Here is a 27,696-nt window from a genome sequence, read left to right on the forward strand (position 1 = left end):
GGGGAGGGTTCCACACACACTAGAGCTGCTGCTGCTTCTGCTTCTTCTCTCACAGGGACACAGAGAAATGAGCCGAGAGCTGCAAATCTAACACTGCTGCTGCTGCTGATACTGCCGGGACATACTAACACTGGGACCTCCCCCCTCCTCACACTCACTCGCTACTTCCTAACCGCTCCGGACTCACCCAAACAGCGTGACGGGGGGGGACAATCACGGGGGACATACCATGTGGCACACGGCCTGCGGGGGTCACTCACCAGGAGACTTCTGAGGAGAATATCAGGCTTATATATGAGGAGATGATGGAAGACGAGGAGCTGTGAGGAATAGAAGTAGTTGGAGGGGTTTATAGAGTCAATAAGTGAATGAGGAGCCGATGGGACGAGAGAGATGAATATTTGTCAGGGGCGCAGGTTACAAGGTGTCTCATTCCATGAGCAGAGATAGGGCTGAGGGAGGCTACACATAGTCACACACAGTCAGTCACACACACATAGTGACAGCAGTGCCGCAGAGCGAGGAGGCAGCAGGGAGACACCACTTCTCTCAGGGGCCCCGCTTAACCCGTTCCATGCCGGGCCAGTGTGTTGAGCCAGTCAGTGGGGAGGACTGAGGGCACTTGGTTTAGTCCATTAGTCTCTGATGAACTTGTGTCACTGATATAATAATAATAATGACTGACAGACAATATACGAGACATTATTTCTATTCAGGGAGTGAGACAAGTGGCGAATGTGACAATTAAAGGAGAAGTGCAGAAGTCAAGGCCACATGTGAGTGACAGGTAAGAGGCCAATCAGCTGCTACAAATGGACTTTCCCTACAGGTGGGCGTGGCTACTAGTTTATTCTAGTCTCTACTAATGAGCAGCACGTGATTGTTCCTCCAACAACATCTTTCTTCTTAGGGGCGACTCTCTCCAAACACCTTCCATACCTCCCAACATTTTGGAAGTAAAAGCACAGCAATTGTTTGACCACACCCCTTTCTATGGCCACACCCCCTAATTACCATGTTTGTTTTACAAAATTTGTCAGGTTATGAAAGTTTGAAAATATTTCTCCTTATCTAAACTGTGTTTTTGTGCCTCAAAATTGTTACAAAGTATCTTATTTGCACCTGTTAGCTGTTCTGGGCTCTCTGCTAAAAGCCAATTAAGGGGCACATTTACAAAGCTCGAGTGAAGGATTCGAATTAAAAAAACTTCGAATTTCGAAGTGTTTTTTGGGCTACTTCGACCATCGAATGGGCTACTTCGACCTTCGACTACGACTTCGACTACGACTTTGACTACGAATCGAACGATTCGAACTACAAATCGTTTGACTATTCGACCATTCGATAGTCGAAGTACTGTCTCTTTAAGAAAAACTTCGACCCCCTAGTTCGCCATCTAAAAGCTACCGAAGTCAATGTTAGTCTATGGGGAAGGTCCTCCTAGGCTTGCCTGAGTTTTTTTTGATCGAAGGATATTCCTTCGATCGTTGGATTAAAATCCTTCGAATCGTTCGATTCGAAGGATTTAATCGTTCGATCGACCGAATAATCGTTCGATCGTAGGATTTGCGCTAAATCGTTCGACTTCGATATTCGAAGTCGAACGATTTTAGTTCCTAGTTGAATATCGAGGGTTAATTAACCCTCGATATTCGACTCTTGATGAATCGGCCCCTAAGTGAGAAACTTTGTTTCTTTATCTGGCTGTTCAGTGCAGAGAAAAGAGGGACTTTCCAGTACAAATGAGGGACTGCGGGTTGAGCTGTCAAAAGAGGGACTGTCCCTCCGAAAAAGAGACAGTTGGGAGGTATGTTTTACTTGTAATCCAGGGGAACAATCAGAGCAGTTTCCTTTGCCCATAATGCAGCTTTTAGCCACAATCCCATCCTCAGTGTGACACAATGATACACATTATAGTCACACACTTTGGGGCACATTTACTAAGCTCCAGTGAAGGAATAGAGGAAAAAAACTAGATAAGGAGGGATTTTTCAAAAACAATGTGTGCCGTAGACCTGCAGAGCATCCGTTCATTTTTGTCAGGGAAACCTGTAGAGCATTTAACTAGCAAATACTTCTAGTTCAACATCTGTTACTCTCCATTTAGGATTCTTTTTTCTCTCATCCCATTAGAAAGTCGTCCGTAGTAAAATAATCTGAACTGGACTATTAATTGATACAATTCATTTGTTGTTCCACTGCAAGATGCCTGGAGGTCATATTAACCCTGTAAACACAGAAAGCATTGCATTACAGTTACATGGGCCTAGTCAATAAATTATACTTATTTCTATTTTGCATTAATTGTCAGTAGATTGAAACTGAGCCATTTTAATACCCATACAATTATTTTTAGTATTTCTGCAAGACCTTAAAATAGACATTCCCTGTAGACACCAGTATCCGTCTCCATCTAGTGGTCAAAATACATTGGGCTGTTGCTTTTGAGGCCCTTGGAATATAAACAAGTGCTAAGAACATACTGTACTTACCAATAATGTGGCACAATAATATCTGCAAAGATCCCATATGCTGCTGTACTTCACAATGACACTCTAGCTACCGCTATGTAGCACGGAATTTCTGTCTATACAAAGAATTGCCTCCTGTCTGTCCGAGCTGTGAATCAACTGCAGACCAAGGTGCCCCTCTATCACAACTGCCATATATCATTCATACAGGGCCATATAATACAAAGTATTTTCATTTGGAGAAGTGCAGAAAAAATTTCTTGCATGAAGATCCTATTTGCATGTACTGTATATATATATATATATCCTGTATATATAATAAGGGGCCGATTCACTAAGCTCGAGTGAAGGATTCGAATGAAAAAAATTCGAATTTCGAAGTATTTTTTGGGTACTTCGACCATCGAATTGGTTAAATTCGTTCGAATACGAACGAAATCGAACGAATCGAAGTAAAAATCGTTCGACTATTCGACCATTCGATAGTCGAAGTACTTTCCCTTTAAAAAAAACTTCGACCCCCTACTTCGGCAGATAAAACCTACCGAAGTCAATGTTAGCCTATGGGGAAGGTCCCCATAGGTTTGCTAACCTTTTTTTGATCGAAGGATTTTCCTTCGATCGTTGGATTAAAATCCTTCGTTCGATCGCAGGATTATCGCTAAATCCTTCGACTTCGATATTCGAAGTCGAAGGATTTCAATTCGAGGGTCGAATTTCGAAGTATTTTTAACTTCGAAATTCGACCCTTAATGAATCTGCCCCTAAGTGTCACTTTAAAGCATTCAAACATTTAGGGGCCCATTTACTTTTACAATTTTACATTTCCTGATTATAAGATTTCCTTCATTTAACATTGTTGTTTTGTGGTCCCACCTATATATTATGCATAATACATTTTCCTGATTTTACATTTTCATGGATTTTACACCATTTTTTTCTGGTCCCCTGAAAAACATAAGATGGGGGTTCTACTGTATATACATAATTGAATAAGTTTCTAGACATGGCACATCCATTCCATGGTATTTCATTATTAAAGCTACAGTATCATCCTGTGCTCTACACCAGTTTATATTTTTTTTTATTGAAACCTTCACTATGATACACATGGTGGCTTTCAAAGAAATCTTGATTTGGTTTGTTTTATGAATTTATTTTAATTGCTGTGTGATTGCTTGGACTTTTTCCATTTCACCAGTCCTGTCATCTTTAAAAGTCAAGTGCTGCTCTGCCTATAATATTTCACTCATACATATTAGCAATGAACTCTGCTATATCAGAGGTTATTTATCATTTTAACATATGTCTGTCTTATTTTCATCTATAGGAACCTGGAAGGCTATCTGAAAATATGTCCAGCATTTTAACAACCGTCAGCAATATCTACTGCTCACAGCTTCTTTCATATACAGTAAGCATGGCAATATACTGTACTTGCTACTTGTGCTCAAGAGAAAGCACAGGATCCCTCAAGGATAGAAACTAAAAAACGCTGAATCTTTAACTAAGTTTGAAAACCTTACTTCTCTAGCTGTGGCTTTCTCATGTCTCTGCTCAAGGCACACATAAACTTGTATATAGAAAAACAGAATGGAACCACAGAAGATTAACTGCAAAACTCAATTTATTCACACGCACATTCCCTCAGGCATTCCTTTTTTACTTCTTCATTAGAGTTTTTGCTGCTCGTGCTACTGTACCTAACTGCCCTACTTTCCTTCCTTTCACACCCATAGATATATATATATATACTAGATATATATAGATATGTATATCCTCTTATCTAAATGATAACAACCAGTGATAGTTATAGCAGTTAAAGGGAAAATAAAGCTCAACAAAGAATTAAGATAGAAATGCAGAAACGTATCTCTTGAGCTGCTGCACCAGCCAAAATTCAAAATAGCCCTTTAGCAAGAACAATCTGTGCCTCCTTAAATGACCAAGGACTCCTCCACCATCTTTTTGTAGGCTTTAGTTCTACTTTAAATATTGCCTAGTTCGGAGCATCCTCATAAATCTACAAAAAAATGTATTTGTTTCTCCAGCCAATGAGCCGAATGTGCAGATCTAAATAACAGTAAGATGCCTTGCTGAGACTTTTAACTCTCCTTTAACACTCTCTTTGCATAAGTGTCAGTAATATTAAAAAGAATTATGGACACTAAAAAATAATATATGCGTGCATATGACTGTTATGCACAAATAGATACTAAGGCTAGCAGAGTAGCCTTTGGATGGAAAATGATGGTATTTTTAGTAGTACCATTTTGACCTCATGTAAGACAAAACTCAGTAAAGGAAAACCTTTAGTAATAGTCAGGCAATTTATTCATACATAATACAACATAACAGTTTTGTCTGGGTAATCTGTTGGAGTAACACACAGAATGTCAGCCAAGGACTTACCAAAGACCCACCTCTTGGTCCAGGCGTTATATAGCTTTCAGAAGGCTTTTACAGTAATTGTGACAAGGGGTTCACGGAAATACCATACATGGTCTGACTCCTCCTTGTACAATTAGGGGCCGATTCATCAAGAGTCGAATATCGAGGGTTAATTAACCCTCGATATTCGACTAGGAACTAAAATCCTTCGACTTCGAATATCGAAGTCGAAGGATTTAGCGCAAATGCTGCGATCGTACGATCGAAGGATTAGTTCTTCGATCGAATGATTAAATCCTTCGAATCGAACGATTAAATCCTTCGAATCGAACGTTTCAAAGGATTTAAATCCAACGATCGAAGGAATATCCTTCGATCAAAAAAACTTAGGCAAGCCTATGGGGACCTTCCCCATAGGCTAACATTGACTTCGGTAGCTTTTATCTGCCGAAGTAGGGGGTCGAAGTTTTTTTTAAAGAGACAGTACTTCGACTATCGAATGGTCGAATAGTCGAATGATTTTTAGTTTGAATCCTTCGATTCGTAGTCGTAGTCGAAGGTCGAAGTAGCCCATTCGATGATCGAAGTAGCCCAAAAAATGCTTCGAAATTCGACGTTTTTTTACTTCGAATCCTTCACTCGAATTTAGTGAATCGGCCCCTTAATGTCTAAATGATTTACTTAGTATACATGTTATCAAAGGAATGTTGTAACATACTGTGCCTAGCTCCAACGGTCCACAACCTCGCAATCAGCTATTGGCTAACCAAGGCCATTGTGGTATTTCCAGTAATTTGAGCAGCACTTCAGCTAAAAGGGGCCCCACCAGACAGACTGGCGTTATGCTGACACTCTGGAATTTAAGTAACAGAGTGATAATCTTTTGTTTGTATGGCCTAGTATAAGCTATATGAGTGACCATTGTCCACAGTAGACCATTAGCCCTTATAGTCCATCCTGCCTTGGGCCCTATAGCGTTATGGCGTCATAGAGGGCGGGGGTGACAACTATCAACCCTCTGACACTAGCCATTCGTCCATTTTAGGATTTAGACCGTTCCAGATATATATTATATAAACAAAAACCATTTAAATACATTTATAAATACAAATTGAGGTTATGGAAATACACTTTGGTGGTTATTTCCAATCGATACATTGCATAGCACTATTGATTCCCTTAAAAAAAAAGTCACAATAAATTCAAGAGCACTTAGTTATAGTAGATCTATTTATTATTATGCTTCATTTAGATTGAAGAGGCGACTTCCCCAGCCACACTGGAAAAGCACATATTTAGTGAACTCAGTTCAGAACTCTCCATTGCATGTGTCTGAAGGAGAGAGAAATATTTCACCACATCAAAAAGAAAGTAGCGTTTGAATTCTCATCTGTGATATTTGTATACGAGCTACAGATATAGCAACTCCTGCTATATTTATAGCTTGCATGATATATATTTTAGACCTTCAAAAGAAAACAAGATTTGGGTTTTTTTTCTTTATTTTTACAAATGTTTCATGAAACACTAGGACACAGGTCGTTGCTAGTGGGGTCCAGATATGGTTGTCACCTGGCTGGTATTTTCCAGACCTGGCCGGTAAAAATGATGGCTGATCCCAATGTTATTAATAGGGAATAAAGATAAATATATAGGAAGGTCAGTGATCCCAATGTTATTAATAGGGAATAAAGATAAATATATAGGAAGGTCAGTGATCCCAATGTTATTAATAGGGAATAAAGATAAATATATAGGAAGGTCAGTGATCCCAATGTTATTAATAGGGAATAAAGATAAATATATAGGAAGGTCAGTGATCCCAATGTTATTAATAGGGAATAAAGATAAATATATAGGAAGGTCAGTGATCCCAATGTTATTAATAGGAATAAAGATAAATATATAGGAAGGTCAGTGATCCCAATGTTATTAATAGGGAATAAAGATAAATATATAGGAAGGTCAGTGATCCCAATGTTATTAATAGGGAATTGTCAAGACCGCCGGGAGCGCGAGGAGTCGCGTCCGCTCCCGGCGGCGAAGATTCCAAGATGGCGGCGCCCAGGCAACCCACGTGGGTTCCGACGCCGGCGCCGTGACGTCAGCGCGGCGCGACGGTCGCAGGCACGCTGACGCTGGCGCAAGGGCGCCAAATTCAAACATAAAAGGACGCCTGAGGCGCCAAGATGGCGCCCGAAAATAGGATTCTGTTCCCTGAGAGTTTCCTGGGTTCCCTTGCTGTTTTCCCTGCTTATATCTGCCTGATTCCTTGTTGTGACCCCTTGCCTGGACCTGGACTTCGCTGATACTCTGCCTGCCATTGACCCCCTGCCTGGCTCTGGACTTTGTTTGTATTCCGCCTGTCTTTTGACCTGTGCTTGGACTTTGATTATTCTCTTGTCTTACCCCTGGATACCACGACCCTGATCCCTCCTGAGGGGCTTCCTCCTAGATCCGGACTACTCCCCAGAGGGGGCTCCCGGCTCCCTGACAGGAATAGAGATAAATATATAGGAAGGCCGGTATTTTTTCCTAGAAAAGGTGGCAACCCTTGGTTCAGAGCAGTGAATGGGGTCCCTGCATGAAGGTCATTTAGGATAGGATTTGGGGGGTGCTTATTTATTTATTCAGTGGGTTTGGAACAATAGGAGGAACATTATTTAGTTCATGTTTCATAGATCTGTTTGTTTGGAGGCTGACATAATGTAAACAATAGCTTGAACTCAAAATATCTAAAAATGGTCTGCTCTCTGTCCACTCCATACAGACATATAGCTGCTTGTTATTATGAAGAAAATGAAATATCATCCATGGACTTAGTGCTCCTATAATTGAGCAAAGCATGAAAGTATCATTTAGTAAGTGTGCAAAGCATCTCGTATACATGAAGTTACACATGTTTTCAACCAAACACAATTTCTGTTTCAAGGCCATTTTTGACGAGTAGAATTGCCCTCCAACTACTGGGACTATTTAACAAAAATATACTGGGGCAACAAAAACCATGAATTTTGCCAAAGCTAATTTTAGTGCCTTGAGGGCTGCCCTACAGAGCATTGATTGGGGCATTAGGTTTTCAGCTAAAAACACAGAACAGAAATGGTTGTCCTTTAAAATGATATTAAATCATTACTGTTCTCAATTTATTCCCTTAAGGACTAAACGTAGAAGCTCTAAGAATCATCCTGTGTGGCTTAATACAGAGGTAAAGATGTTAATGGGAAAGAAGAGAAAGGCATTTAAAAACTACAAATCTGTAGGGACAGAAGCTGCATTTAATGAATATAAACACTGTAATAAATGTTGTAAATCAGCAATCCGGAAGGCTAAGAAAAGAAATGAAGAGTTAATTGCGGTGGAGGTGAAAACTAACCCTAAAAAGTTTTTTAAATATATTAATAGTAAAAAGATGCAGGTTGAGAGTGTTGCTCCATTAAATAATGGTACCAGTATGGTTGTAACAGATACAGATAAGGCAAATGTGTTAAATCAGTTCTTTTCTTCAGTGTATACAATAGAGGAGTCTGGGTTCACAGGCTCGCTTAATAACTGCACGAATGGTTCAGCTAAATCTAGTCAGTGGCTGACTCAGGATATGATTCAAAAAGCTTTAATACAAATTAATGTAAACAAGGCTCCAGGGCCTGATGGCATACACCCCCGGGTTCTAAGAGAGCTTAGTTCAGTTTTAGACCAGCCCTTATTTCTGATTTTCTCAGATTCACTGTCATCTGGTATGGTGCCTATGGATTGGAGAAAAGCTGATGTTATTCCAATATTTAAAAAGGGATTACGATCTCAGCCTGGCAATTATAGGCCAGTAAGCTTGACATCTGTGGTGGGCAAATTATTTGAAGGCTTGTTAAGGGATCACATTCAAAATTTTGTCCTAATGAATGGCATTATGAGCAACAATCAGCATGGCTTTATGAAGGATAGGTCATGTCAGACGAATTTGATTGCATTTTATGATGTGGTAAGTAAGATTCTGGATAGTGGGGGGGCAGTAGATGTGATCTATTTGGATTTTGCCAAAGCGTTTGATACTGTGCCCCACAAACGACTGCTTTCTAAACTAAGGTCTGTTGGGCTTAATGAAGTCGTTTGCACATGGATAGGAAACTGGCTACAGGATCGGGTACAGAGGGTGGTTGTTAATGGGACATTCTCTACTTGGAGTAAGGTTCTTAGTGGGGTCCCCCAGGGCTCAGTATTGGGTCCACTTTTATTTAACTTGTTCATTAATGACTTAGGGGAGGGTGTTGTAAGTAATGTATCAGTGTTTGCAGATGACACAAAATTATCCAGCCCAATTAATTCCATCCAGGATGTGGCATCCTTGCAACAGGATCTTGACAAACTGGCAATCTGGGCAGCTAAGTGGCAAATGAGATTCAATGTTGATAAATGTAAAGTCCTGCACCTGGGATGTAAAAATATCCAAGCCACTTATACCCTTAATGAGACTGCACTAGGCAAATCCATTATGGAAAAGGACCTTGGAGTCCTTGTAGATGATAAACTTGGCTGTAGCAAGCAATGCCAGTCAGCAGCATCAAGGGCAAATAAGGGCTTGACTTGTATTAAATGGGGCAGAGAGTCACGGGAGGAGGGGGTCATTCTTCCACTGTATAGAGCACTTGTAAGGCCCCATCTAGAATATGCCGTACAGTTTTGGTCTCCAGCACTCAAACAGGACATTATTGTATTAGAGAGGGTACAGAGAAGGGCAACTAAGCTGGTAAAAGGTATTGAAAATCTTAGCTATGAGGAAAGACTGGCCAAATTGGGGATGTTCACGCTGGAGAAGAGGCGCTTAAGGGGTGATATGATGACTATGTATAAATATATAAGGGGATCATATAACAATCTCTCTAATGCTTTATTTACCAGTAGGTCTTTCCAGCTGACACGAGGTCACCCATTCCGATTAGAAGAGCTGTGAAGATGTGGAATTCTCTCCCTGAATCAGTTGTACAGGCTGATACATTAGATAGCTTTAAGAAGGGGTTGGATGGCTTTTTAGCAAGTGAGGGAATACAGGGTTATGGGAAATAGCTCATAGTCCAAGTTGATCCAGGGACTAGTCCGATTGCCATTTTGGAGTCAGGAAGGAATTTTTCCCCCTCTAAGGCAAATTGGAGAGGCTTCAGATGGGTTTTTTGCCTTCCTCTGGATCAACTGGCAGATAGGTAGTTAATAAACAAAAAAACAAAAAAAAAGGTTGAACTCGATGGACATGTGTCTTTTTTCAACCTTACTTACTATGTTACTATGTTACTATGTTACTATGTAACTCAGTGTTACCCATACTGGGTCTCTGTAACCAGGAAGTCATAAGCCAAAAATCAGAGATTCTGAAACATAAATTCAAATTATATCAATGGAAAATGACTTGCTCCTGCCATATATTTTTTTCGGGGGGGGGTATAAATACCGTTTTTCTTTAAATTACAACTATCATAAGGCCTCTTAGCATACACAAAATAAAGGCCAAGTTGAGTTCATTTGCTGGGAGCCACTTTTGCATTGTGTTTTGCTCTAGAAAGCCTACAGAGATTTCTCCCCTGTCCCTTAATTGCAGGAAATTAGGAATTATCAAGCGATGGTATTACAGAGAACATATGTACAACTGCATTCTAGTTTTCTGCTGTGATATCATTTGGCATCTCCCATCTTTCTTTGACTTCAAGATACATCTTGTGATACAGCGACATCTTTTAGTATAAAAGAATATACGTACCTCTCAGAAAATCTCCAGTGTAAGGGCTACTGGGTCTATATCGTCGGTGTAAATCACAGCAGATTTCATAGCCCTTTCAGTTGTTTTCTCTATGAAGTATGGGCTGGGTGGCCTCTCAACGTAACCTTTGAGAAATAAAGACAGTGCTTTTATTTTATGGTGGAAAGTGCTTTTAGCTCTAGGGCTCCGAACGTGAACGTGGTCAACAAACAGCTCCTATATTTAAGTTTGATAGAGCTTTATTTTCTGCCTCGGAGTAGCAGTGCGTGTACAGGAGCCAAAGGGGTTAATGGTTTATCTAAACGAAGATGAGAAGATCACAAGAGAGTCTTCACATATGACGCTATGGGCCAACACTTTGCATTATTTATGCATATTAAAATCAATCTCCCATCAGAAGATAACAAAAAGAAAATTGAGTATCTTCCGTACAGTAAATATAAAGCCGTTATATGGAATTGGAGAAAAAAAAGGTTTATGTAAATCTGATGCTGTGAATTCAGTGTTAATAGCAGAAGGGGAGAGGCCCAAGATGCATTTTGGGAGTTGTTACTAAAATGTATTCTTTCTATAGCATTTAATAGGCCCCAGTGGGACTAAAGTCCCTTATTATCAGTTGTAGTTTGTGTTTATTATAGGATTAAACTGCCTTTACACCTTAATGCTGCTTCCTATATGCGCCTGTTTCCATAAATATCTCCTGACCTAGCTTTAAATGGAGAATATATCAGGTATATATAGAGTAGCTGCTGCTCAGCTTTCCATGATTTAAGGTAAAGGATGCTAGCACGGGATAAATTGCATAGAGAACACTATTTATAGTATGGAGAGGCCACACTAATCACTGATTACAGCAATGGAAACAATATCCTCCCTTTCCCAAATAGTCTTGGACCAAACTTCTCTCCGATAGGGGATAACTCTCATTTATTCAGCATGAAAAACAATGTACCATATTCATTTCTAAATCAGAAGCTGGTCACTGTATTGCACCTTTAATGTGAACGCTGCATTTAAAGTTGACAGTTTATGTAATATCACAGTGACCCCCAACCAGTAGCTCGTGAGTAACATGTTGCTCCCCAACCCCTTGGATGTTGCTCCCAGTGGCCTCAAAGCAGGTTTATAAATTCTTGGCTTGGAGGCAAGTTTTATTGTATAAAAACTATGTGTACTGTCAAACAGAACCTCCTGTAGCTGCCAGTCCTCATAGAAGCTACTAATAGCCAATCATAGCCCACATTTGTAACCCCTAAGAACTTCATATAGTGAAAACCTAAATACAGAAATTAACATTGAGGGGCACATTTACATAAGGTCGGATATCGAGGGTTAATTAACCCTCGATATTCGACTGTCAAAGTTAAATTCTTCGACTTCGAATATTGAAGTCCAAGGATTTAGCGCAATTCGTTTGATCGAAGGAATAATCGTTCGATAGCAAATTTGTTAAAAAGCCTATGGGGACCTTCGACTATCAAATGGTCGAATAGTCGAACGGTTTTTAGTTTAAATCGTTTGATCCAAAGTCGTAGTCGAAGGTCGAAGTAGCCAATTCGATGGTCGAAGTAGCTAAAAAAAACACTTTGAAATTCAAAGTTTTTTGCATTCAAATCCTTCACTCGAGCTAAGTAAATGTGCCCCTGAATGTCAGATACCTTCACCAATTAATGTTAAATGAACAGACTTTTTGCAGTAACCCTCCCGTTTGTGCCCAGTGGGATCAGCTTCAGCTTTCCTGTCAATAACAATACAAACCTGAGTATAAAGATCTGGAGAAGCTGCAGTACATTCATTTGCTTTCTCACTTACATTGGTTTGTGGATTGCCTTTCACTCCGAGTCATTCTTTATTTAGCTGTTTATACGTGCAGAAGAGGGGGATTTATATTTTCTCCGTTACCTTCCCTGACACCAGACAATCATAATGAACTACAGGAGGTACCAGAAATATGCAAATTGCACCGAAATTACTTGTTTTAGTGATTTTACCTTTGTGTGTTGGAGAACCAGAGAATGTCTCCATACAAGAGCTGCTTCTGTTTTACTCATAATGATCATGGACAACAGGCTGACATACATAAAGAGGTAGAAGAGAGATGGAAAGACAGACGATAGATAGAGAGAGAGATGGGGATAGATAGATAGATAGATAGATAGATAGATAGATAGATAGATAGATAGATAGATAGATAGATGATGGATGGATGGATGGATGGATGGATGGATGGATAGATAATAGATAGATAGATAGAGAGAGAGAGAGAGAGAGAGAGAGATAGATAGATAGATAGATAGATAGATAGATAGATGGATAGATAGATAATAGATAGATAGATAGATAACAGATAGATAGATAGATAGATAGATAGATAGATAGAGAGAGAGCAAGATAGATAGATAGATAGATAGATAGATGATAGATAGATAGATGATGGATGGATGGATGGATAGATAGATAATAGATAGATAGATATATATAGAGAGAGAGAGAGAGAGAGAGAGAGAGAGATAGATAGATAGATAGATAGATAGATAGATAGATAGATAGATGGATAGATAGATAATAGATAGATAGATAGAGAGAGAGCAAGATAGATAGATAGATAGATAGATAGATGATAGATAGATAGATAGATAAAGAGATAGATAGAGAGATAGATAGATAGAGAGATAGATAGATAGATAGATAGATAGATAGATAGATAGATAGATAATGGATGGTGTCAATGGTGAGATTTGTGTATGAGGAAACTCAGTGAGGGCTCTGAAAAAATAAAATTAGGACTTTCCCCATAGGCCAACATAGGTGGTCGAAGTTTTTTTTAAAGAGACAGTACTTTGACTATTGAATGGTTGAATAGTTGAATGATTTTTAGTCGAATCATTTGATTCGAAAGTCGAAGTAGCCAAAAAAATACTTCGAAATTCGAAGTATTTTTCCTTCTAATCCTTCACTCAAGCTAAGTAAATGTGCCCCCAACTGTTCATTTCCTTCCCAACCATTGTCTTGTATAATGAAAACAGCCCCTGGTCCCTATTCCTCCGAAATATAATATATACACAACTATGTACATTGCTATTGTTTTGTGTGATGTCCACTTAATATAATATCCTTTCTTCTATTTATCCATTTCTGAACATCACACACACACACATATATACACACACACACACACATATGAATATGTTTATACACAGATGCAAATAAAAGGCATTCTGCATTCTCAGCAGTGAACTGGGTTATCCCAGGCAATTTCCAAGGCTGCTCTCTTTCCTATAATGAAAATGAAAGCCTTACAGTATACACATATATAGACCCCTACAGATATCCACCAGAGATTCCTCCTTCCTCATAATGACAATATTCCTTGCCTGTGATTTGCGACACATAAGGCTTTTACTAAAGAGGCAAATATCGGATAACTATAAATCCTTTTAGGATGTTTTTTTAGGTTCTACTTAAGTTTCCCTTGCACAGATCAAGCTGAACTCTATAATTGGCAAGAGCTTTAAATAGCCAAATTATAAGAATTTACACTTTTTATAGTTACAGTAAATAACAAGCTAAAAGTAAAATAGAAGAGATGAGAATAAAATAGAAGAGATGAGAATAAAATAAAAGAGATGAGAATAAAATAGAAGAGATGAGAATGAAATAGAAGAGATGAGAATAAAATAGAAGAGATGAGAATAAAATAAAAGAGATGAGAATAAAATAGAAGAGATGAGAATGAAGTAGAAGAGATGAGAATAAAACAGAAGAGATGAGAATAAAGTAGAAGAGTTGAGAATAAAATAAAAGATGAGAATAAAATAGAAGAGATGAGAATAAAATAAAAGAGATGAGAATAAAATAGAAGAGATGAGAATGAAATAGAAGAGATGAGAATAAAACAGAAGAGTTGAGAATAAAATAAAAGATGAGAATAAAATAAAAGAGATGAGAATAAAATAGAAGAGATGAGAATGAAATAGAAGAGATGAGAATAAAATAGAAGTGATGAGAATAAAATAAAAGAGATGAGAATAAAATAGAAGAGATGAGAATAAAACAGAAGAGATTAGAATAAAGTAGAAGCGTTGAGAATAAAATAAAAGATGAGAATAAAATAGAAGAGATGAGAATAAAATAAAAGAGATGAGAATAAAATAGAAGAGATGAGAATGAAATATAAGAGATGAGAATAAAACAGAAGAGATGAGAATAAAGTAGAAGAGTTGAGAATAAAATAAAAGATGAGAATAAAATAAAAGAGATGAGAATAAAATAGAAGAGATGAGAATAAAATAAAAGAGATGAGAATAAAATAGAAGAGATGAGAATGAAATAGAAGAGATGAGAATAAAATAGAAGAGATGAGAATAAAATAAAAGAGATGAGAATAAAATAGAAGAGATGAGAATAAAACAGAAGAGATGAGAATAAAGTAGAAGAGTTGAGAATAAAATAAAAGATGAGAATAAAATAGAAGAGATGAGAATGAAATAGAAGAGATGAGAATAAAATAGAAGTGATGAGAATAAAATAAAAGAGATGAGAATAAAATAGAAGAGATGAGAATAAAGTAGAAGAGTTGAGAATAAAATAAAAGATGAGACTAAAATAGAAGAGATGAGAATGAAATAGAAGAGATGAGAATAAAATAGAAGTGATGAGAATAAAATAAAAGAGATGAGAATAAAATAGAAGAGATGAGAATGAAATATAAGAGATGAGAATAAAACAGAAGAGATGAGAATAAAGTAGAAGAGTTGAGAATAAAATAAAAGATGAGAATAAAATAGAAGAGATGAGAATAAAATAAAAGAGAATAAAATAGAAGAGATGAGAATAAAATGGAAGAGATGAGAAAACATTGGCTTCCTGAAGGCAGTTTGTCTGATGTTGGGTTGAGAGTTGTCCTGGGGGCCGATTCATCAATAGTCGAATATCGAGGGTTAATTAACCCTCGATATTCGACTGGGAACTAAAATCGTTTGACTTCGAATATCGAAGTCGAACGATTTTGCGCAAATCCTGCGATCGTACGATCGAAGGATTTTTCGTTCGATCGAACGATTAAATCCTTCGAATCGAACGATTCGAAGGATTTTAATCCAACGATCGAAGGAAAATCCTTCGATCAAAAAATCACAGGCAAGCCTATGGGGACCTTCCCCATAGGCTAACATTGACTTCGGTAGGTTTTATCTACCGAAGTAGGTGGTCGAAGTATTTTTTAAAGAGACAGTACTTCGATTATCGAATGGTCGAATAGTCGAACGATTTTTACTTCGAATCGTTCGAATTTGAACGAATTTAACCAATTCGATGGTCGAAGTACCCAAAAAATACTTTGAAATTCGGATTTTTTCCATTCGAATCTTTCACTCGAGCTTAGTGAATCGGCCGCTTAATATCACACAAGTCCCAGATCCATTAAGAGATTGACAATTAGAGGAATACATTACAACTCATAATGAATTCTAAATCGGATGTTTAAGGGCCCTTGTTGACATTACCAGATCTCAGATGAGGATTTGATATTATTCTTTGTCACTGAAATTCCGCAGAGCCTGGGATTTTGTAGCAAACGAGTGCCATCTTGAGGGGAAAGCCGTTATTTGCAGGGCTTGATGGAGCCTGTATTAATATTTAATGTGTTTGTGTGTTATAGTGTGAACACTGCTATAGAAAGGGCAATGGCATAACAATATAATTATTATAGGCGTAACTATAGAGGAAGCAGACCCTGCGGCTGCAGGGGAGCCAGGAAGTATAGGGGCCCCATGAGGCCCTAATTCATATACAGTTTCAATTGGTAAAACAAGTCAACCTCAACATTTTGGGGGCCTGAAAAATGATTTGCTGTGTGGCCCAGTAAAATCTAGTTACGCCACTGATAATTATCTACTAAACAATCACATATAGAGTGCAACTCCTGATTTCATCTGATTCATCAAAAATGTACATAATTGCACGTATTTTACCACACACACCACATTTACAGTGGAATTATGGGAAAAAGTGCTGCTCTGTAAGTTATTGTTAGTACGTTATAGAATGGTCTATTCCCAGCAACTTTGCAGTTGGTTGTCATTATGTATTCTTTTTAGATTTTAACTTTTTTGCCTTCCTCTTTTGCTAGTTTCCAGCTTCCAAATGGGGGTCACTGACCTCAGGAGCCACAAACTGTTGCCCTGTGTGCCAATGATTTTATTGTTATTTATTTCCATTATATTTTTCTGTTATCTTTCTAATCAGGCCGCTCCTATTCATGTTCCCATCTCTCGTTTAAGCCACTGCACAGTTGATGGGGTAAATAAGACATAACAAACTGGAGGGCTCCTTAATAAATAAAAAAACATAAAAAAAACTGAAAATCATGGCAAATTGCTTCCAAATTGAACTAGTGGTTGGAAATAACCACCTGGTCATCTATGAATCTGTAGTGTTTATACAAATGGCCTGTAGATGTCACTGTGCTCATACTTGTACTGTGTATACTTCCTGGTAGCTTAAAAGTGAAAGCTTACTGTTGTGTAATGGCTGCATGACTCTGCTAATAAAGCACTGTTATACTCTCCTCATCCTCAGCTATCCAAAACATAACAAATGGTGACAAGGATGTCTAGCCCACTATACCTTTTACTGCTTGGATCCGTATGTTTGAAAATTACATTATTGCTGCTGACCAAGGGGAGATTTGTGCTGCTAGAAAGCTTTACTTATTCACTGCCTGGGAGCAGAGGGGCAGCGTATATTCTATACGTTACCATTACCTGATGAGCGTAATGGTGAATCCACAATTTGTAGCAGCTTTGAGAGAGCTGGTTGTTACCTGTGAGTTTGGGAATCTAACAGATGAAATGCTAAGAGACCATATAGTGGAAAAAACAAACTCACTTCGCATTAGAGAGAGACTGCTCCTAGAGCAGAATTTAACCCTTGCAAACGCTATTACAGTCGCTAGCCAAATTGAAACAGCAGTGGCAGAGGCTAAAACTCTCAGTCAGGGAACTGCTGGGAATGTACAGACTGTGAATCCAGCACTGTGGCCTAATAATGCACAGTCACAGGCAAAATACAGTGCTAAGGAAAGGGATTCACCTACACTGCAAAACCATGCAGCAAATACAAATAGAAAATACTGCTTTCGCTGTGGTTCAACACAACACACTGCAAATCATGTTACATGTCCTGCAAAGGCTATACGGTGCCGCAAATGCACAAAAGTAGGACATTTTGCTAAGATCTGCCGTAGTTCTGCTAAAGATGTTCATGAAGTCACTACTGCAAATGTCACAGTATTAAGTGTGGATAAAGCTGGTACATTTATTCCAGACAAGTTTATATGCACTGTCATTGTCAGTACTGCTTCTGATGCTTGATACAGGTTCAGCTCTTTCTATACAACCAAAGGAGATTTTCTTGAAATACTTTGCAAAAGATCCGCTTGTTGCACCTACCCTGAAACTAGTCAGTTACTTAAAGGATCCAATCCCTGTGCTTGGTCGTTGCCAGTGACTGTACAATTTGAATCAAATACTGCAAAATGTGACTTTTACATTGTGAATAAGGGAACTGCTATACTTGGAAGGGATCTCTTTGCTGCATTAAACCTACAATTAGTTGATGGTCTCATTACTACAGCACCAGTGCCTGCCACACAGCCAGTGTCTAAAAATTCACCACAAAGCAACACTTCACTGGGCTGTGCAAAGAACTTTGTACACAAAGTTAAGTTGAGACCAGATGTAAAACCAGTACCATTCCCTGATTCAGCATGGGAAAAACTTGCTATTGATATTGTCAGTCCTTTTACAGATGCTCATATAGACTGTAGATTTGCTATAACCTTGATAGACTATTACAGTTAATGGCCTGAAATTGCATTTGTTTCTTATATAAGATCAGCTACAGTAATAACATTTCTGTCTACAGTCTTCAGCAGAGAAGGTAATCCAAAGGAGTTAATATCAGACAACGGACCACAGTTTGTCTCATCCAAGTTTGAATCTTTCTGAGAGAGAGGAATATTGTGCATAGGAAATCTTCAGTGTATTACCCACAATCAAATGGAGAAATCGAGCGATTCAACAGAAGTCTGAAAGAAGCACTACAGACAGCAAATCTTACTGGGAAATCTTGGAAAGTATTTACAACAGAGTTCCTACATAACTACAGAGCAACATGCCATGCAACAACCCAATCATCTCCAGCTGAATTATTACATGGCAGGCAGACTAAATTACATGTTGCAGACATCAAACTTCCACAAAATACTGGTTAAAGGAAATACTTAAAAGGAAATTCACAGCACGAAAATATCCAAAGAAACTGGTTAATGATGCGTTCATGAAGGCGAAATCCACTATTCAAAAAAACCCCGCACCTACACCTAGCGACAACCCACCTATCCGGTTCATTACACAATTCACCAAGGAACATCAGAACATTAGGACTATTTTGAACAATCGCTGGGAGATCCTACTTCAGGACCCCTTCCTTAAACCCTTGTTACCTACAAAACCTCTAATTACATACAGACGAGCACCCAGTTTGCGCAACATCTTAGCCCCTAGCAAATTACGTGAAAGGAATTATAACAATCCAGTAGGACCTATTCCCCTTATACCTGGATCATATTCCTGTAACCATTCCCGTTGTTTAGCTTGCCCTTTTGTTACCAATACATCCACTTTCTCATCCTTCACTACCAAGATTCAATATACCATCAATAGTCACATCTCCTGCCAATCCAAATATATCATTTATCTCATAACATGTCCATGCCGTCTCCAATATGTTGGCAGGACAACACAAGTTGCCCGGAGCCGTATAGGCCAACATAAAAGGAACATTATTAATAAATTTCCTATGCACAGCGTGTCACGTCATTATCACAGAGCACATAACAGCAGCCCCGACACCTTTTCTATCACACTTATCGACTCCATCAGTTCTGCAGATTCTGCAGCCTTTGATTTTTTAAAAAAACGAGAAATGTACTGGATCCAGACCCTCAGGACCCTGGTACCTGAGGGTCTCAATGAAGTTTTAGAAAAAGTCTATTAATTCGTCTTATAATATTCCATATGCCATATTGTTCCGTTTTATTAGTCCTCTCTTTTAGTAGCCTATTTATCTAGTTTTATTGCATTTATTTGATGCTTTTATGACCGATTATAGCCTGCATAGTTTTGCATAATTTTTTTATGCATTATTTTTATAATCGGTCTAGGTATTTATATTTCAACATTATTTTTATTCAACGCTGTTTAGAGTTTTTACATCAGGTTTTTTCATTCAATGCTGTTTAGAATTCATATATCAGGTTCTTTTTATGTGTGTATTTTTCATGTGTGTATGTATATATTCATATATTTATATGCATTCCTTTGCATTTTCATTGGTTATGACACTTTATTAGCCCCAACCAAAATGGTCGTTTATACCACGATCTATTTTCCACTACCAATATGGCTACACCATCTCCTGTTTGTCTTTCCTCCAATTAGTCACACTATATAACACGCCCAGGCATCCTCAAGCAGCACAGAGGCGCCTGGTGTGTTTATACAAAGACACTGGTAAGATTATAGCTATTCCTTCTTAAAAGTTATTGATTCCCCATTGTTTTAGTCATTTGTGCTGCATCCCCTTGTTTTAAATATACCCTTAGTTCACTAATTTATGTCTCCCACATAGTTTAATTTTATGTTTCCTACCCAGATACTTTGTTTCTCATTTAGACTAATATATACCAGCAGCCTATTCCCCATATCCATCAGCATTTGCTTCCCCATGCTGTGAATTTTTCCTCTTTCCCTTGTTTTCCCTTCCCCCATATACTTCCCATTAATTAGTCACACTATATAACACGCTCAGGCGTCCTCAAGCAGCACAGAGGCGCCTGGCGTGTTTATATAAAGACACTGGTAAGTTTTTTTTCACTTTATCTTAATTTCATTGATTTCTTTTGTTGGTTTAGTCATCTGTGCTACATCCCCTGGTTTTAAATATACCTTAGGTTACATTCTTTATTATGTTACTATTGTATGTCCCCTATTATGTCTCCCACCAAGATACTTGATTCCCAATTTAGATAATATATACTAGTAGCCTATCCCCCATGTCCATCAGCACTTGTTTTCCCATGCTGTGAACTATTTCTCCTCCCCTTGTTTCCCCTCCCTCCCATATCCTTGGCCCAAGGGCATCACTTAGTATGCACACTTACCCATAATCTGAACAGCTGTATATAATAATATTTTATAAATTTGCCTGTCTCTGTATTTTTTTAGTTGGTTTTTGCTCCCGCTCCATATTGCCTGATGAAGCAGGAAATGCCTGCGAAACGCGTTGCAATACAGTTTTGTGAATAAACTACTATTGAAAATTACCACTTTTGTTGGTGTCTGCTTGGAGGAGGTAAGTTTATTACTACCTCCTCTGAATTACCCATTGGGTTTTTAAGTGCTTTTAGCTATTTTTATCCTTTTGGCGCCTCTGTTTTGTTTTACTACCATATCGAGTCCACCCCGAGTGGAGGGGTATCATCCCCACTTTCTTCTTTTACAGAGAGCGACTTCTTATTCCTGAGTGGGGTCAGGATAATTTCCCCACCTGCCTATACAGTGGTTGCCTAGCGGTAACCCTGGTTTGTGAGTATTAACTTGTTTACTCTACCATTACTCCTTGTTAAAACATATTACACTATTGGGGCTCTTGGTGTTCCTTTTTGTTTCCACAAAATACTGTTCCTACAAAATCATCTACTGCTGACATTGTGAAACGTCAACAAGCCAAATGCAAGGCTTATACTGACAGAAAACTTGGTGCAAGAGAAGTACACTTTCAGCCTGGGTCTTTAGTCAGAATTTGGAAACCAGGACTACTGAAACAAGGACAATGTAAATTTACTACACCACTTGAAGTGAGACGCCAGCGAGGACCATACACATATGAACTGTCCGATGGACGCATATGGAATGCAAGTCATCTTGCTCCTGTTAGATATGACTTTAGAGAAGCTCCATTTGATGAAGGGCATTTTTCCTACTCCTGATGTAGGTTTATACAAATGGCCTGTAGATGTCACTGTGCTCATACTGTGCATACTTCCTGGTAGCTTAAAAGTGAAAATGAAAGTTACGGTTGTGTAATGCCTGCATGACTCTAATAAAGCACTGTTATACTCTCCTCATCCTCGGCTACCCAAGACATAACAGAATTCACTTAAAATGCTTTTGGGTTTGGGTTTAATTGGCTTCCTGAGCTTCACTTTAAAGGGATTCTGTCATGATTTTTATGGTGTAATTTTTATCTCTAAATGACACTGTTTACACTGTAAATAATTCACTTTACAATATAAAATGTCATTCCTGAAGCAGCAACTGTATTTAGTTGTAATATTGGTGTGTAGGTGCCTCTCATGTCATTTTGCCTGGTCATGTGCTTTCAGAAAGAGCCAGCATTTTAGGATGGAACTGCTTTCTGGCAGGCTGTTGTTTCTCCTACTCAATGTAACTGAATGTGTCTCAGTGGGACCTGGATTTTACTATTGAGTGCTGTTCTTAGATCTACCAGGCATCTTGTGTTAGGGAGCTGTTATCTGGTTACCTTCCCATTGTTCTATTGTTAGGCTGCTGGGGAGAGGGGGTGATATCAGTCCAACTTGCAGTACAGCAGTAAAGAGAGACTGAAGTTTATCAGAGCACAAGTCACGTGACTGGGGGCAGCTGGGAAACTGACAATATGTCTAGCCCCATGTCAGATTTCAAAATAAATATAAAAAAATCTGTTTGCTTTTTTCAGTAATGGATTTCAGTGCAGAATTCTGCTGGAGCAGCACTATTAACTAATTAATTTTGAAAAAAAACATGTTTTCCCGTGACAATATCTCTTTAATGTTGTTTCCACTCCACTTTGCCAGAAATAGCGGACAGCCCCCAATTCATAGGAGTTTTTTTTCACATCACATATTAGTCTTTATTACACGCGTAAGGCCACCCTGTTCACCCTAAGTTATTCAGCAGTGGCCCATGGGGGCTGCCAAATCAGGCCCTGCAAAGCCCCTTCCACCACCTCCATGACCCCCCCGCTCCAGCTGCACACCCCCTCCACCCCCAGCATGTTCCTGCTCTGTTCTTGACTGCGGAGTAGGTCTGGCCCGGATCGGCCACCAGGTATTTTTCAGTGTCTCTTCATCCCAGTCCGACCCTGGAATCCATTGAGCTCAAGTGCAATGAGACATTTTTGGACATATCAATTATTACTGGCTTGTGCATTTATTTACAATTCGGGTGCAAACTGTACTCAAAATTGTCAGGGGGCATTGTGAGGGGGCATTTCTGGTGTTTGGCATTAAACTATGATGTTGGTGATTGTTTACTGGTAATGTATATTCAGCACAAGCCCTATTCATTGAACTCACGTTTAACAAGGGGGTTTACTGCCCCTTTAATGCCAATATTCTTACAATGAGATAATGTATCATTAATAATAATAATAAATGAACATCAGATGTACAATATATATAGCTGTGAAATAACAGGACTAAGGTGATTTTAGTTCCCTGATCCTGTGTCCATCACAAACATTACCCTCATTTGGCAGTTGTCTTCTTCAGCGTCCCTTTAATCTTCCACATTAGCTGTCTCTGGGCATTTCATTAGGATTCCCAATACTCCCTGATTCACCCCCGTCTTCTTCTTGTGTCACATCACCACAAATGCCAATTAGCCAATTCATGTGCCGATTTCTAATGGCTGTCTATTCTTTTCCTCATGTTGGTGCCTTTGAAACTATTCCTTGTGCTTTAGCAAAGATAGTAAAGATAGTTTATAATAGAAATGTAAATGTATTTAAACACCAAATACAAATGAATCTGTAGTGTCAAATACAACATATGGCAGGTTTATACCTTTATACAGGTTTTATTTGCTCACAATAGGTAAAAGCAGCTAATAACACTCGCATTATGCCTTAAAGGGGAACTATTCAGAAAATGAAAATGTAGTATAAGCTTTTTCATACTGAAATAAGAATCTTTAAGCCGGTAATTACCCCTTGTTACAGAGTCAGTGGAGCTCACGGGGGCCAGCTTTAGCTGCTTCATTGATCTTCAGGTCTTTTTCAGGCACTTCGGTAATTTTCGTAATTTCCGTGTGAGTTTGTAGTGAACCGGGAAAATGCTCCAACTGCCCATGCGCCAATATGGAGCTTCCTTACTGATATTATCGAAACTGCTAAAGATGGCCACCCGTGAGCTCCACTACAACAAGGGGTAATTACTGGCTTAGGGGTATTTACTTGTGTTAAATACTGTGCAGGGGGAGCAGGGAGGGGGAACTATGGAGGGTAGGGGTTTTTATTAGAAAGGGGGTTTAGTTCTCCTTTAATTCTAGTACAAAATCATGTAAACATTAAATAGTCCCAATAGGCGGATTTTGCTTCCAATAAAGATTAATTATATATCAATTTGGATCATATATACAAGGTTTATTTCTACTGAGAAAATCTTGTATAATTTGGATAAAATGATGTCTGTGGGAGACAGCCTTTCTGTAATTCAGTGCTTTCTGTATAATGGGTTTCCAAATAATGGATCCCATACCTTTATTTTAAAAGGGATACTATCATCCCTAAACGAAACATACTATTTCATTGTTATTCACCTATAACTAGAGTTGTTACGTTTCCTGTCGCTAATTATAGCCTTTCTTTAAAAATTAAATGACATATATTAAAACTGCCATGGAGTTGTTCGAGGCAGTCAGTCTGCTCATAACCAGGGTCGGACTGAGAGGCATGGGGCCCACCGGGGCTACTGCCCCAGGGCCCCCTCCAGCCGCCACTGCCGCTCCGGAGTGCTGCAGGGGGCTAGCGCGCATGCGCACAAACGCGGCGCCGCGTTTGTGCGCATGCGCAGCCATTCTATTCTACCGCGACCCCAAACAAAGTGGGGTCGCGCCGCCCCACTAAGTAGCGGATCTGGGCCGGCGGGGCCCACAAGAGCCCGGGGCCCACCGGGGTTTTTCCCGGTGTCCCGCCGGCCCAGTCCGACACTGCTCATAACTACAGTTAAAGCTGGACAGTTAAATAATATAATTGTATTGATTGCAGAAAGTATCTCTGACCACTCACTGCTCCGTTATAAAGACATTGATTTTTAAACAAGTGACCAGTAAATGCATCACACTGATTAGTTGCTATGGGTTACTGCACCAGGGCAAACTCGGTGTCTTTTATTACAATAAGTGCAGATTGGATTTGGAATGAAGCAGATTCAGACAAGTATTAACACCAAAATAAGATCAAGGGGCAAATCCATCAAGGGTCGAATTTCGAGGGGTTAAATCCCTCGAAATTCGACTGGGGAATAGAATCGAATAGACAATTAGGGCGAATTTACGCGCTGGCGAATAGTCGAATATTCGCCAGGCGAATAGGTGCTCGATCGAATATTTGCTCGAAGGATTTTCATTTGATTGAATGCCTTTTTATTCGATCAAAAACTTGGAAAACAAGCCTATGGGACTTTCCCATAGGCTTTTAAAGCAATTCGGTAGGTTTTAGGTGGCGAAGTAGGCAGTCGAAGTATTTTTAAAAGAGACAGTACTTCGACTATCGGATGGGCGAATAGTCACAGCGTTTTTGCGCTCGATCCAGTACTTCGACTATCGAATGGCGAATAGTCGCAGTGTTTTTGCGCTCGATCTATTCGAATCATTCTACTCAGGCGAATTTACGCCAATTCGATAGTCGAGGAGCACAAAAAACCACTCGAAATTCGAAGTTTTTTTACTTCGAATCCTTCACTCGAAGTTAGTGAATCGGCCCCCAAGTGACTGATGAAAGACACTTTAACATCGATCATTTGGTAAATAGAATGATAAATGATCATAAGCAACAATGAAGAGGAAAATGCCCTCCAACTGATAATTATTTGGTACAGGAAAAAAAAATAGAATATTCATTAAAACAGTGTCAAAAACAAGTATTTTCCATCTCACCCCAGACCTGTAGACCTTTTGAGAGTGACTGTTTTTGCTGCTTCAATAAAAAATATCCCCTGAATCCTTATTAGCAGCAGCTAGACATTATTTTTTTTGCTGGCTGCATTCACAATGACGTGGAACTTTACAATGCCAAGCAATTTCTATTGTGTGAGTTGACAATGAGCAGGTATTTGGACCTGATAGGGAACTGCAATATGTTCCATCTTTCAGCATGTGAGGGAGTTGATTAGCGAAATACATTTCCTGTGTTTCTGGCAACTGACTGTTTGGACATGGCCAGGATCAGGCTAGTGTGTCTGGGATCCACCTCAAGAGTCCAGCCACACCCCATCATGAACCCCCAACTCCAGGTAAGGTCTCCCTGTTGTTTATAACTGTGTCATCAAAGCGTTTGGTCTGTTACTGTCTCCTAGTCTGAGAACCGGTAGATATCACCTCTGCAAGAGTTTCATTGGTGGAAGCATGCCTATCTGGTAAAGAAGGATGGATTTTGGACATCCCTGGAGCCATTTTTGATGGCACTATTTAAAAGGTTTTAATTACCCCAAGAGAATTTATCAGTATATGAGATTATCAAACCTATATTCCTCATTAAAAGCCTGATTAGTTAAAAAAAAAACTTGAAAATGGATTCTCTTGCATTATTCACACCTCTAGTTTTGTCAGTGTGATATTAGAGCCTTCAGTGTATTTTTGTTTCATCCAGGAACTTTGTTGGTTGGTTGGTTTCAGCTTGCTCTTCTCTAGACTGAGATGAGGATCAAGACATGATTCCCTCTGATTAGTTGCTATAAGTGACTACTAATTAAGCAAACTTTTCATATTTTATTAAATGACATGTGTTATCATCTTCAAGCTACCAAGATATTTTTCAATGTTCCTGGAAAGGCATGGAGGTCACATGGTAACTGAATATCTTTGTATGAACAATATTATTTATTTTCTCTGAGAGGCTGCATTCGTATTATAATATTAATGCAGTAGAGTACCTATGTATACAGCAGACCCCTTAGTCGCACGGAGGGGGGGTGGCCTGGCCAACAGGGGGTGAGTCGTATCATTTTCCCCTCTCTCCAGCCCCTTTTCTGCCTGGGGGCTGAGTAACATAATAATGGGTAGGGAATACTGGGGAGAGCTATATGTTACTCTTGTTGAAAACTCATTGAGCAATAAGTGATGTTTTAAATAATGGAATCTTTTAGAATGTGTCAGTTATATATCCCCATCTGGAAATCTATTCCACTGTATTGTGTGATTAACTGGAGGTGTCAGGAAATTGTAACACAAAATAAGAAAGATAGGGGAACTATCGTGAAAATAAATTTAATATACTGAAATAAGAAACTTTCTAAATGCAAACAATTAAATATTCTGCATCGTTTCTGAAATAATCAAGTTTATGTTCACTATTCCTCTCTCAGCATCTGTTTCTCTTCATTCTGTCTTCATGCAGCAGTTGGGTATCAGATATTCACTGACAGTTACATCCAATATATCTGATAGGGGGGCTCCTTTCCTAGCAGATGAATTAGAGCTCACTCAAATAAGTACAAACAAAATGTAACAAAATAACTGCCTTTTGCACAAATCCTGCATGTAGAGAGACATGATGTCTGGTGAGTTTAATAGAGTGACCTCTAATACATCTTCTAGGCAAAAGGAGCCCCCTTATAAAATATTTTGGATCTAACTGTCAGTGAATATCTGTAGTGTCGTACTGAGATGCCAGTGGCCCACTGGAAAACCTTAGACCGTGGGCCCACTTTCCAAACTATTATTCCTCTTCTCCTCACTCAACCATTTCATTATTTAGCCTCTTTGTTCCCAGAAAGAAACAGGTATGACCATGAAATAGGCTAAATGATTAGAAGCAAGAGGCCCACTGACACCTGGACCCACCGGGAGTTTTCCTTGTATCCCAGTGGGCCAGTCCAACACTGAATATCTGACACCCTACTGCTGTATGAAGACAGAATGAAGAGAAACAGATGCTGAGAGAGGAATAGTGAAGATAAACTTGATTATTTCAGAAACAATGCAGACTATTGATTGTATTTGCAAGGTTTCTTATTTCAGTATG

At 39.0% G+C, this 27,696-nt stretch overlaps 1 long non-coding RNA gene across 3 annotated transcripts; it reads left to right on the forward strand.

Annotated features, from left to right (window-relative positions):
- Window positions 1-7: 7 nt before the first annotated feature.
- On the forward strand, window positions 8-26,968 carry LOC108717616. Of its 3 annotated transcripts, none has more exons than XR_005961512.1 (3): window positions 8-787; window positions 3,802-3,885; window positions 25,827-26,968. It is a non-coding gene; the product is annotated as an uncharacterized LOC108717616 (long non-coding RNA). The 3 variants fall into 3 exon arrangements; XR_005961510.1 differs by lacking the exon at window positions 25,827-26,968 and adding an exon at window positions 18,535-18,574 and having other exon boundaries at window positions 10-787; XR_005961511.1 differs by lacking the exon at window positions 25,827-26,968 and adding an exon at window positions 17,188-17,307 and having other exon boundaries at window positions 10-787.
- Window positions 26,969-27,696: the final 728 nt, after the last annotated feature.

The sequence above is a fragment of the Xenopus laevis genome, chromosome 5S (genome assembly GCF_017654675.1).
Source record: "Xenopus laevis strain J_2021 chromosome 5S, Xenopus_laevis_v10.1, whole genome shotgun sequence".
Taxonomy (NCBI): Eukaryota; Metazoa; Chordata; class Amphibia; order Anura; family Pipidae; genus Xenopus; species Xenopus laevis.